Source organism: Periophthalmus magnuspinnatus, chromosome 6, assembly GCF_009829125.3.
Source record: "Periophthalmus magnuspinnatus isolate fPerMag1 chromosome 6, fPerMag1.2.pri, whole genome shotgun sequence".
NCBI classification, from domain to species: Eukaryota; Metazoa; Chordata; class Actinopteri; order Gobiiformes; family Gobiidae; genus Periophthalmus; species Periophthalmus magnuspinnatus.
In genome coordinates this window covers 6,045,828-6,059,181 of record NC_047131.1, presented here as the reverse complement: position 1 = coordinate 6,059,181, position 13,354 = coordinate 6,045,828, and positions in this window count along the sequence as shown.

The window sequence follows — 13,354 nt, the reverse complement described above, 5'->3', positions numbered from 1 at the left end:
CAGACAGACATTGACTTCTGCATAAGTAATACAGTTATACTAAGTGGTAGCGAGTAAATGTGTCTGAGATTTAATACTGATTAGTATCTGTTTTTACTTTTGACAACACTAATTCCTATCATACCTACATATTCATGTGAATTATGTGTTTGTAAAGTATTATACATTATGCATATAAATGCAGAGTAGAATGCCACAAAAATTATGTGTGCCATAGAAATGTGTACTTACTTAGAGTATTACTTGTTAGATCATTGATAAAAAAAAACATCCGATACATTAGATACAAATGTTATGCCATGTCTCTACTTTTGGTTTGCTTCACAAAATAATGAAGGTGACTTACTATAGGTGTATACTCTGTCTAAGGCTGCTTCTACACAACACAATACTTTCTATATTGAAGTTGCATCATGCTGACTTTTGCTGTTCCGTAGAGTAACCAAGATGCTCTAGAATAGCCACACTGGTTGCCTCATGCTGATGATAATGCTGTTAGTAATGTTGCTGCTGAAGGTGTTCCACCCTTCGAAAGAACTAAAAGTGTATTTGTAAGTATACAGTGTCTGTCTCACAATCCAAACTGTGTGGATACTGTAATGTGTAGTTATCTCCCACATAATCCAACACAAATATTAATCTTATTCACTTTAAATTGTACTGTAATTTCTCCCAGATATACATGAAAAAGCACTAAAATCAAATATTGTTTGTCAGCTTGTTGGAATGAAGAAAAATGTGGTCTATAAACACTGTCAGCCAAATTCTTTATCATATATCCATTTTTGAATCACATGTTACTGGGTTAGCAGTGTAATGAGTTGTTTATGTGACTAACCACTTTCAACTCTAGATGTATTTGTTTTAGGTCATGATACTTTAGCTTCTGTGTTGTTGTTATTATTTATGGTTTTCTTTTTAATTTCAAGACTAGTATCTCTTGAGAAAGCTGCATAAACAAAACAGTAAAGATGGTTCCTGATTCTGAAGACGAATCATCACTCAGCCTTACTGCGAGCAGAGGCTCCAAGTACAGCCCTTCAGTTTGCTCCTTACGGGAAGAATCCACTGCGGAATCTTGTGAAGTGCCAAATAGCCTGTTCAATGAAGCAACACACCTCAATAAAGTTAAAGTTAAGAAATACAGAAAAAGGAAAGTTCAGAAGCCCCTTATGAAAAGAGAAAAATCAAGGCCAGTTACGTTGCCTGGACCGGCGTTACATGGGCCCACCCTGGTGCCAGGCCTGGGGTGGGTGCTCGACAGCGAGCGCCTGGTGGCCGGGCTTCTCCCCACGAGGCCCGCCCGGGCTCAGCCCGAAGGAGTGACGTGGGGCCGTCGTCATGTGGACCCACCACCTGCAAGAGGATCCGTAAGGGGCTGGTGCGAGGAGATCTGGGCAGCAGTCAAAGGCGGGGGCCTCGGCGACCGGATCTCCGGACATGGAGACTGGCTCTGGGGACATAGAATGTCACCTCGCTTCTTCGAACCAGGACCTGCAGCAGGCACTGGGGCGGTTTGCAGCCGAGTGTGAAGCAGCTGGGATGAGAATCAGCTCCTCCAAATCCGAGGCCATGGTTCTCGACCGGGAAAAGGGGGCTTACCCCTCCGGGTGGGTGGTGAGTCTCTGCCTCAAGTGGAGGAGTTCAAGTATCTCGGGGTCTTGTTCACGAGTGAGGGAAGGATGGAGCGGGAGATTGACAGGCGGATCGGTGCAGCGTCTGCAGTGATGCGGTCGCTGTATCGTTCCGTTGTGGTGAAGAAGGAGCTGAGCCGGAAGGCGAAGCTCTCGATTTACCGGTCAATCTACGTTCCTACTCTCACCTATGGTCATGAGCTCTGGGTAATGACCGAAAGGAAAAGATTGCAGATACAAGCGGCTGAAATGGGCTTCCTCCGCAGGGTGGCTGAGCACACCCTTAGGGTGAGGGTGAGGAGCTTGGAGTCGAGCCGCTGCTCCTACACGTCGAGAGGAGCCAGCTGAGGTGGCTGGGGCATCTGCTCAGGATGCCTCCTGGATGCCTCCCTAGGGAGGTGTTCTGGGCATGTCCCACCGGGAGGAGGCCCCAGGAAAGACCCAGGACATGCTGGAGGGACTAAGTATTTCAGCTGGCCTGGGAACGCCTTGGGGTCCCACCGGAGGAGCTGGAGGATGTGTCTGGGGTGAGGGAAGTCTGGGAGTCCCTGCTTAGACTGCTGCCCCTACGACCCGGCCCCGGATAAGCGGAAGAAAATGGATGGAAAAAGGAAAGTTCCCATGGCCTCTAATGAAGATTCTTCGCAAAGTGAGGACAGTGAGAAAAATGATGAGCCAGTAAACAAAAAAAAACCAATGTTTCAGTCATGAAGTTACAAAAGAAGAAAGATGGTGCACGGGCTTATAGCAAGAGACATTTCTGTCTTTTTTGTTCTGCGACATGTCATAAAATGTCAAGACATTTGCAACGTAAACACAGTAATGAAAAGGGCGTAGCCAAAGCATTGTCCTTTCCTCTTAAATCTAAAGAGTGTTTACATCTGGAAGTGGAACATTAAGTACCAAGGAAACAAACACACTCAGGTGTAAAACCAAGTGACTACCTGCACTGCATTAACTGCATCCATAGTGACTTACACTTTAACAGAGCTGCACAAAGTTGGCATTCGCCAGGACAATCCATTTTTATTTGCAAACATTGGCACAACAACAAATAGCCATGGCTGCGACTGTTTGAGAACAATTTCCATTGAATGTAAAGCTGACAATCCAGAACTGCTCAGATCCACCAAATTACGAAAACATGTGGCAACATTGTGCCAGCTCCTGGACCTGTCCAACCAAGAGCTCGAGCAGGTAGCAAAGTTTATGGGACATGACATCAGAGTACACTGTAACTACTACAGGCAGACTGATAAAACATTCCAAGTAGCTAAAGTTGGAAAGCTTCTATTTGCCATGGAAAGAGGAGCTGAGGCACTAAAGGGAAACAGTCTTCAGACCCTAGATTCAGCAGTTTGTGGTTAGTACTCTAAAAATTCAGATTTCTGCCCATCATTTAACTTCTAACATCTCCTTTTGTTTTTTTACAGACCAAACAGTTGCTGTTACATACTGGAGTGGCGTTCCTCTTCACTCCCTGATTGAAAGCCTAAGTCTAGTCATATCGTACAATACAAACATCTCACACAATACAGCACTAACCGCAGTATAACACGATTTATTTAATTAAGAAAGTAAACCTCATCTTTAAATTGGTGCAAAGTGGGGACTCAACATAAGTCATATTGTTGTGTATTTGTCTTCAGAGTCTGAACAGTCTGATGGAGAGGATCACAGAGAGGAAACTGTCCTGGAGCAGCCGTCTAATAAATCGCCAGAAAACAGTGTTACCAAATAGGGATGGGACGATATTAAATTTTAGACTCACGATTATCGTGGCCAAAATAATCACGATTAACGATATTATCGCGATAATTATTAACCTGTTACGTTCCGACGGCCCGGGCCTACTTTACAACAATGTACATACACTTCTGCGTCACCCACACAAACAATCTACACATCAAATGAAAGCTGCGGCGCTCGTCTTTCTGGATATGCCATTATATACCATTTTCACCTGCAATCACCACAGCGCTGACAGGAAAGACGTTTTTACAGAAAAGTCACAAAGTGTGAATCCAGACTTCACTTACCATTGAGCGCTCTGATTCTGTCAAACATCAACATATTCCCACAAAGTTGGTCTCATTTGTTCCGTAAAGGTCCAGAGAATATATTCCAGTCAAGAAATGATGTCCACAAAATAAGATCCTCCATATCCAATCTGCTGCAGGAAAGTACTCCAAATATGAAATCTGCTCCGTCACTTCTTTGCCTTTCTTTAGTCGATTTCAGGGAGCACCAACTTTGTTCCCCAGTGCTAAACACACGTGTTAGCTTGTGATTGACACCAGTGTTGGCCAATAAGGTGGGGGTTGTGGGTTTCTGAGGCCACAGACAGCGAATCAGTGCTACAGATGACTGAAAGTTTACGCCCCACTCTTCCCCTTGTAGAATCAACCAATTACACATCACACACATTTAGTGACGTTTTCCCCTTACAGCCAATGAGCAGCGGGACAGGATGATGTATCACATGGCATGGTTTTCCGTAAACAGACGTACCCGGAAAAAAAATGTGTACTCCTCAATGCCATGCTGTCGAAATGGACCGGTCCTTGTTGCGCCGGAAGTGACGCAAGTGCCCGTCAACGAACACTTAATTTTTTTAATTAGGACACTTTGGTGAATTGGGAAACGAGTGGATGCAGAAATGTGTGCATAATGGCGCATTTTACGCACTGTGGTTTTGCGTTTTAAACATGACGAAACGGACAAAACAAAGGGAGTACGTGATCGAGGACACTGTGGATGTTTGTACAAGTTAAACTAGAGGCATCTCTGTCCTGGAGCGGTCCATGGCAAAGAGTAAAGATCCCACAGTGGACTCAGGAGTAAAGGACCTTATTTTTTGATGGATTGGATGCTGTTCTCGATCGGTAAGCGTGGTTTATTCTGCTATTGACTTAATTGTACGTAAAATGTACCGTGTATAATCGTTAGCTTTGCTTCTGTGCACATAGTGCGCATTTGGACCATGCGCTCTGGCACATTTGTGTTCAGCTGTGTGAATTAGACTTAATTTGTCTATTGTTTAAAAGGTGTTGTTTTATTCTGCAGTTTGCATTATTGTAGGTAAAAATCTAAGATGTGCACACATTAGCGTCTCATCTGTGCGCACGGGTGAGGCGCGCGCTGGTACGTTCCTGTGGAGAATTACGGATCAGACTTTGTTTATTGTTGATATCTGACAGAATATAGTTCAGACAGAGATAAGCACAGAAGCTAAAAGTGTCATTGCAATGTCAGAGTGGGCAAACATCGCGATTATTAAAAAATGCCACGAACGATTGCGGACCTTATTTATCGCGATTAACGATATTATCGTATATCGTCCCATCCCTATTACCAAATGCACTGATGGTATGATGTTTTGTTGTTTTTCTCTCTTTACATATAAAACTAAGTTATTTTTTAAAATGTGATCATATATTTATGTTACTAAATAGTAATAATTTTACTTTGTTTTTCTTATCATTTTTCATTAGTGTAAACCTCCATTAAAAGTTTTTTTGTTTGAACTCGGCTTCGTTTCGTCCAAAAAAGGGGTTTTGGGTTCTGGAAATAAACGTCTGATGAAATTTAAAAAAAACTGGCGCCTACACAGAAATTTGAACTCTGATATAATGAGGAATACAGAAATATAAATTGTCTAATAATTATAAACTGATAAACATAAACCCCTGTAATGTTATGTTATTTATTTATTTATTCATTTCTCCACAGAAGGACTATGGCTCAGTTGATGCTGATATACTTAATATTATCTGAGTGAAATCTGAATCTAGTATTTTTTCAGTGTCTGATTTGGGGGGTTAAAAATAGGGCTGTGGTCAAATAATTGAATTATTTTCTTGAAATCTGTAACTTGTCCTGGTCCCATAGACTTTCTATGGACAAATGAATGAGAATTTTATTCGTCAGTTTTGGTTTATGGAATATTATTTCTGCTGTAGCAGGTGAATCGTTTGAGATACAGAGCTCATTTTTGGACTTCATTTGACGATAATAAATAGTGGAAGTTTTATATTTACATGTGGAACAGTTCTGGTCATTCACATGGACAAATCCTCTTCACAGTTACACTGTGACAAAATGACCATGATATTTTTTTTTCAATAAATGGTCTAATAATTGAAAACAGATACGCATAAACTCCTGTATAAGTTACATCCCTGTATTCCTCATGCCAGTATCATGCAGTAATGACATTTGGAACAAAGAACACGGTGACTATGGCACCACTTGTCACTCGCTCAAACGTCTGTCAGAGCCTTGGTCCAAAAAAAGCTTTGGGTTCTGGGACCAAATGGGTCTGGTTGAAACAAGTCCTGGTCATAATGGCCTAAGGTTTACATTAATGAAAAATATAAGTTTGTTCTAAAATCATATAGAACAAATGTTTCATTATACTACATATCTTTAAGTTTACACCCCTGAGAGACATTTCACTTGGTTTAGAGGCGGCTTTATTCCTACAAGATCATATAAACTTCTTTAAAATGTTTTATTAACTTATTTAAAATGTTTTTAAGTATGTGATTTGTCTTCAGCGTCCAATGACGCAGATGGAGACACAGAGAAAATCAACTTTCTAAAGCAGTTGAGGTTAAAACCTGTCAGAAAGAGACGGGCAAACAAATGCACTGATAAGTTGTTGAAACATTCCACTGTTAAGTTCAAACTTGTATATAATAGAGCATTAAACTGAACCTTAGATGTATTATGAGACCAAAGTAGAATATTCCCTGTAGGAACCAATAACATAATAAAAGGCAATAATGACCCATAAGAGTGATGGGAGTGGTCCATTTTTGCCACGGCAAGAGTGTACAGTAGCAGAGATGTATAGTTTCTTGCCACGGTAACGGCACTATCTTTTCGGTAAGAGCTTATGACATGTGTCTGTTGTCGTTTGGATGCATTGCTCCCACTTTGTCCTGGTGCATAGTTGGGTTGTGGGTATAAATGAGCCGCTTCTCTGATCACCGTGTGTGATATGACTAAACGTGAGCATGGATATTTAGTTCTTTAAAAAAATCTAGACTTCCGGTTTAGCGACAGATGGCGTAGGACGTGTGACTCGGGGGCTCCCGCAAACAACGATAAAAGTTTATTGGGGCTTTCTAATTGACACTGTGGCAACACGTTTTGGGACAATACTTTGTTTTATTTACATCACGGAGCACCAACATGCCTCCAAAACCCAAAAACTCAAGTAGCTCCACGACAGCACATGCTCGGCCCTCTGCCGCGACAACATCCCCGGCTCTGAGCGACCCCGTTCCGGCCCCCTCGCCTCCTGCGGACGCGGCTACCCTCGCCTCGGACATGAGTTCTGCAGACTTTTAGGCTGGACTGCTGTGACAAGGTGGTAAGCATTTTTAGAGTTGAGCTGGCGACAGCCATGTCTGACAATTTCACCAAAATAAAGTCCGAACTGCAAGACGTGAAAACCGAGCTAAGTGGTAGCATTGCTACTGTTAAGGCGGAGATGGGCAATTTGAAGGCGACGGTACGTGACATGGAGAGCGCGCTGACGACATGTACAGATGACGTTGTCTCACTCCGATCTACAGTCGATAAACTGTCAGCCCAAGTTGTCTCTCTTGAGAACAAATGCGACGATTTGGAGGCGAGATCCCGCCGCAACAACATTAGGATTTTGGGCTTACCTGAGGAAGACGGCCCCCTCACCGCAGCCTCTGTCTCCACCCTGCTGAAGGAGGCACTCGGCCTGGATAAGCTATCACTGATAGACCGCACACACAGGTCCCCTCAGTTCAGGTCTGGTGTGCGCCCTCGTCCCATCGTGGCACGTTTGCATTACTACTCGGACTGTGTTGACGTTCTGCGGCGTGCCAGAGTTCAGCAGCGGATCAAGATTAACGACGCATCGATTTCCATTTTTCCGGACTATACGGTGCGCACGTCTAAAGCCCGCGCTGCCTTCAATGATGTCCGCCGCCAGCTCAAGGATATACCAGATGTACGGTTTGGTATAATACACCCAGCGCGTCTCCGGATCACAAGTAAGGGGGTCACGAGGGAGTTTACATCCCCAGGAGAGAGGCTAGCGCTTTTGTGAAAACACTCAAGTAAACTTGTGCTGTGAACACAAAGCTGTCCCATTAAAAGGTGATAATGATAATGATTATAAATGTCAAATGTTATGTTTTGCCAATAGTGGTTGTTATATATTTGGTTGTTATGCCACGGTTAACGTTCTATAATGACATTTGTTTTAGTCATATGCTTGATGCTAGTGTATGCACTAATAATAAGTAATATTTTATTTATTATTATTCTGATTTCACTGTATTTTTGATTTGTTTCACAAATGTATCCGTCCTGCCATTTAAGCCCTTATTTTATTTTGTTTTGTGAATGATATGCGGGAGCTCCTTCTGAGTTTGGAGCGCTTTAAAAATAACTGTCAGGTCCAAAACCCTGTGTTTTTCCTTTAGGTTTTTGACTCCTTGTGGAGTTTGCACTGGTATCCTATCGATTGGGGATGGGGTAATGGTAAGTGCACTGGGGGGAGGTTGTGGGTTTTGGGGAAATTCGTTCATGTTCAGAACATTTAAAGTCATTGTTTTGTTTTGTTTTTTCTTTCTCCTTGGGGCTGGTGGTTGGAAATTTGGTTTTCCTCTCTATATTGATCTTTTATGGATAGTGTAACAGGCTCAAATGTCAGATTCATTAGCTGGAACATTAAAGGCTTGGGGAGTGCTGTTAAGCGATCTAAGGTGTTTTCTCATTTAAGGTGCTTAAAGCCTGACATTGTCTTTTTGCAGGAGACCCACATGAGAACCAATAATCAGGTCAGACTGAGATGTCCTTGGGTGGCCAACGTGTTCCACTCTAGCTTCAACTCTAAGGCCAGGGGGGTTGCCATTTTGATTGGTAAATCGATTCCATTTATACTGACCAAGACCATTTCTGACAGAGATGGCAGATATCTGATTGTTTCAGGTACTATATTTCATACCCCTGTTCTACTAATTAACGTTTATGCACCGAACTTTGACAATCCAGGATTCATGAATAAGTTGTTTGGAGCTCTGCCGTCCCTTAATGACCACTTCCTGATTTTTGGTGGGGATTTAAACTGTGCGATCAATCCTCAATTAGATTGTTCTAATGTGGGATCTGCTCACTCTCAAATGGCTAAGACCCTCAGCTCCTTTATGTCCAGTGGAGGTTATGTTGACCCTTGGAGATTTCGTAATCCTACTGCTAGGCAGTATTCTTTTTATTCCCATGTACATCAGACTTTTTCTCGTATAGACTATTACTTTATAGATTCTAGACTAATACCTAAAGTGTCAGATGTAGTGTACCACCCAATTATCATTTCGGATCATTCACCGGTGTCGTTGGATATCAAAATCTTACCAGGACCTCGCTATTCCTCACAGTGGAGATTTAACACTTCACTTTTATCAGATGAAATATTTTGTAGATTGATTACAGATGCAATTGATGACTTTATTACTTTTAATCAATCCGAGTCGGAGCCTATTTCAAATGCACTTTTGTGGGAATCTTTAAAAGCTTATTTGCAGGGCCAAATAATTTCATACTCCGCGCATGTGAAAAAACTACGAGTGTTAAATATTCAGAAATTGTCGGCCGACATAAAATCTATAGACCAACAACTTGCAGAGAACCACTCTGTTTGTAAGGTAACCTGACGTTTTGCTAGGCTGACAGAGTTGGACCTTATTACAACCGACGAGGCAGAGCACCTATTACTGCACTCCCGGTCCAAATATTATGAACATGGAGATAAGTCAGGGAGACTACTTGCTCATCAGCTACGTCGTCAAGCATCCTCTCGGTTGATAGCTCACATTAAGGACAGATCGGGAGTCCTGGTGGAGGAGCCTAGGCTTATTAATTCAGTGTTTTCTTCTTTTTATGAGTCCCTATACAGTTCTGAACTCTCCTCAGATGTGACAGACATGACCGTATTTTTAGATGATCTCGACTTTCCTATTGTAAGTCCGGAGTTAGTTACTGAACTAGATTCAGAACTGACAGCCCAAGAACTGACCCTAGCTTTACAAAATATGCAAAGTAATAAAGCACCAGGTCCAGACGGATTTCCAGTCGAATTCTTCAAGGCCTTTCACAACAAACTTATTCCCTTACTGCATTCTGTCTATGTCGAATCTTTGTCATCCAGCTCCCTACCTTCCACGCTGAGGCAGGCCTCGATTAGTGTTCTCCTGAAAAAGGATAGGGATCCTGATCTGTGTACCTCTTACAGACCTATCTCATTAATGAATGTTGATGCTAAAATTCTTGCTAAGGCTTTAGCTTGTCGCTTGAAAAAAGTACTTTCCCCCCTTTTGGCTGAGATTAAGACAGATTTTCAAAGGTGGGCTTCCCTCCCCCTCACTTTGATTGGGAGAATTAATACTATTAAGATGAGTGTCCTACCAAAATTCCTATTTTTGTTTCAAAATCTACCAATTTTTTTAACCAAAGGTTTTTTCAAAGCAATTGATACCACAGTTTCACATTTTTTGTGGAGTGGCAAAACGCCTAGAGTTAAACAAAAAATACTTCAAAATTGTAAATTTGATGGCGGCCTCTCTTTGCCTAATTTTCAGTTTTATTACTGGGCAGTGAACATAACCAGAATTGTATACTGGTTGAAGTCAGTTGCCGTCCCCTGGTGTCAACTGGAGGCGCAATCATGCCCCTCATCATCTCTTTCTGTTTTATTAACTGGCTCGGTCTCTGTCAACCCCTCTGGTCTTACTTGCAACCCTGTGGTAATTTCCAGTATTAGGATATGGTCTCAGTTTAGGAAGCAATTTAAATTTACTAACCCTGTTCCTCTGACCCCGCTGTTGAAGAACCACATGTTCAAACCTACATTTACTGATCCAGTCTTCACTATTTGGCATGATAAATGATTGAGGTGCTTTAAGGATTTCTATAAGGATGGGATTTTTTAATCATTTACAGATTTGGCTTATGAGTTGAACCTCCCACCTTCCCATCTTTTTAGGTACTTTCAGGTGAGAAACTGTGCTAGATCTTTATTTCTTGGCTTTCCACGATCCCCACCTGAACAAATCTGGACCGAACTTTTTCAATTAAACCCCTTACAAAAGTCACTTATTTCAAAAATCTATGGCACTATTCAATCATATGATGGCCATCTGTCCATTAAAACAAAAGAAGCCTGGGAGCACGAGCCGGGACTAGTCCTCGACAAACACTGGTGGGACTCTGCATTGCAATCTATTCATAAGAGTACCATTTGTGCTCGTTTGACATTGATACAGTTTAAAGTTCTGTTTAGGTGTCATTACTCAAAAACAAGGCTTGCACAGATTTTTCCCTCTGTGGTGGATATTTGTGATAGGTGTGGTGGGTCACCTTGTAACCTCACACACATGTTTTTTTTCTGCCCAGCCCTTACAACCTTCTGGCATGTTTATTTTGATGTCATGTCTAGAGTGCTGTCAAGAACAGTTGATGTTTCTTTGTATGTGGCCACATTGGAAATCAAGAAATTCCCCATCCAGCGCTCAATGGATTAATGAGGTTATGTCCTTTTTGAAAGTGGAGAAGATTAGATATTCTAAGAAGGGTGTTGTAAAAAAATTTTATAGTAAGTGGCAGCCATTTATTGACTTTTTTGAAACTGTCTATTAATTTATATTATTTATTTACTTTTGAAGTTTCAGTTTTGTTATATATAAAATTAAAAAGGTGTGAATGCATTTGATGTTTTAAATGACAGTATGTTGTAATATTTGTTCACACATTAATAAAAATATGAATAAAAAAAAAAAAATCCAAATTCCTGTTCACCGTTTAGTTTGGGGGGCAGTACACAGGGTTTTAGACTACAAAAATGACAAACACTGGGCTGAGAACAATAGAGATTCTCCCAGAAGCACGTGTATGGTTTATCAACAGAAAAATCCCTTTTTTACTACATCTTACATCTAGCTGTTGGATGAAGGAATGCTCTGATAAATTCTCAAACATTTTAAAGAAGCTGATTAGTATGTGATTTATCTTCAGAGTCCAATGGAACAGATGGAGACAGAGGAGCAGCCGTCCATTAAACCACGCAGAAAAAGAAGTGTAAAGAAATGTACTGATAGTAAGTTGTTTTACTCTTTTCATATAAAACTGGAAATGATTTTTAAAAAATATATTATTATGTTACTAACATCAATCTAAATCATATAGAACCCAGAGGGAGACTTAACCCGGTTTAGAGAAGGGTTTATTCCTACATCTAAATGTTGGATGAAAGAATGCTCTGAAACCACTTTCAGAGCATTCTCTGAATCTTAATGCTTTTAGCAGAAGATCATAAAAACATTTTAAAGAAGTTGATTAGCATGTGATTTATCTTCAGAGTGGAGACACAGAGAAAACCGACTCTTTAGAGCAGCTGTGCATGAAACCTCTCAGGAAGAGACAGGCAAAGAAATGCACTGATCGTAAATTGTTTTAAGTTTACAACCCTCAGTGATATTTCACCTGGTCTAGAGAAGGCGTTACTTTTTCATTTAGCTCTTGGAAAAAAAAAAGATCAGATCAATTCACAAAAGCATTTTTAAAGAAGTTGATTATTATGTGATTTGTCTCCAGAAACTGATATGTCTGGTGTTTGATGAAGAGGACGCTCCCCTCCTGCATCAAACACCAGAGTGTAAATCAAAAAGAGACGGAAGTGCACTGATGGTAAGATGTAGAACAATGTTGAGCTAATAACCATGATTTTCCGTCTACAAACTAATAGTTCATAATGCTATTGGCTGTTTTTTTACATTATGTGATGTTATTATTATTGCCTGAGAAAAATCCTTCACTGCTAATAATGTAATGATACATGATCCGTGTATCCTTTGTTCATTAGATTTTCAATTTAAAATCAAAAGTAAAAAAAGAAATATAGATTTTTTATTTTAGGCATAAAAAAATTAAAACTACAATATTAAAAATAAGTTTTGAAATGCATATTTATTAATTAATTTAGCTTAATTGATTAATAAATATTAATTTATTTTACGCAACACAGGAGTTGGTTATGGGCTGCACCAACAGTGGGGCCTGAGCTCAAGCAAAGCTTATGTGCTCCTGCTCTGGGAGACGACCGTCACCGAGGGCTTAATGACACCAGGACAACTCTGGGTCATTGCGGTAGAGTAGACAGATAAAGAAGTCTGAGGGTGTGGTCTTTGTGCATCATCTGCTCCTGTGGTTGTGCTGCTGCCTGGCCTTGGAGACCCAGTAGATTTGTCTGTCTAAACATGGACACTTCTATCTCTGTTTATGAATCAATATTACAAGCAGATATGCTGTGTGGACTGCAGAGCATTCTGTGCTCAGCACCTCCTGGTTCTAGACCTGGTTTAGTTGAGGCAGACTGGGAAAAAGCCCACAGACATACGCACAATGTGAAATCAACTAAACTGCTTGTAAACTTGAAACTTGTAGACTTGTCATCCATAAACAGAGATAAAGGAAAGTGTCCATGTTTAGAAAGACAAATCTGCTGGGTCTCCAAGGAAGGAAAATGCACATGAGCTGCAAAAAGTCATCTCAAGTGTAATTACTACTACTACTACTACTACTACTACTACTGGCTGGCAGTCCTCATGAGTTTATTGACTTGGCCTTGTTGTTACTGGTTTGTTATTACACTAGTGGCTTAGTACAGTATGAAACTG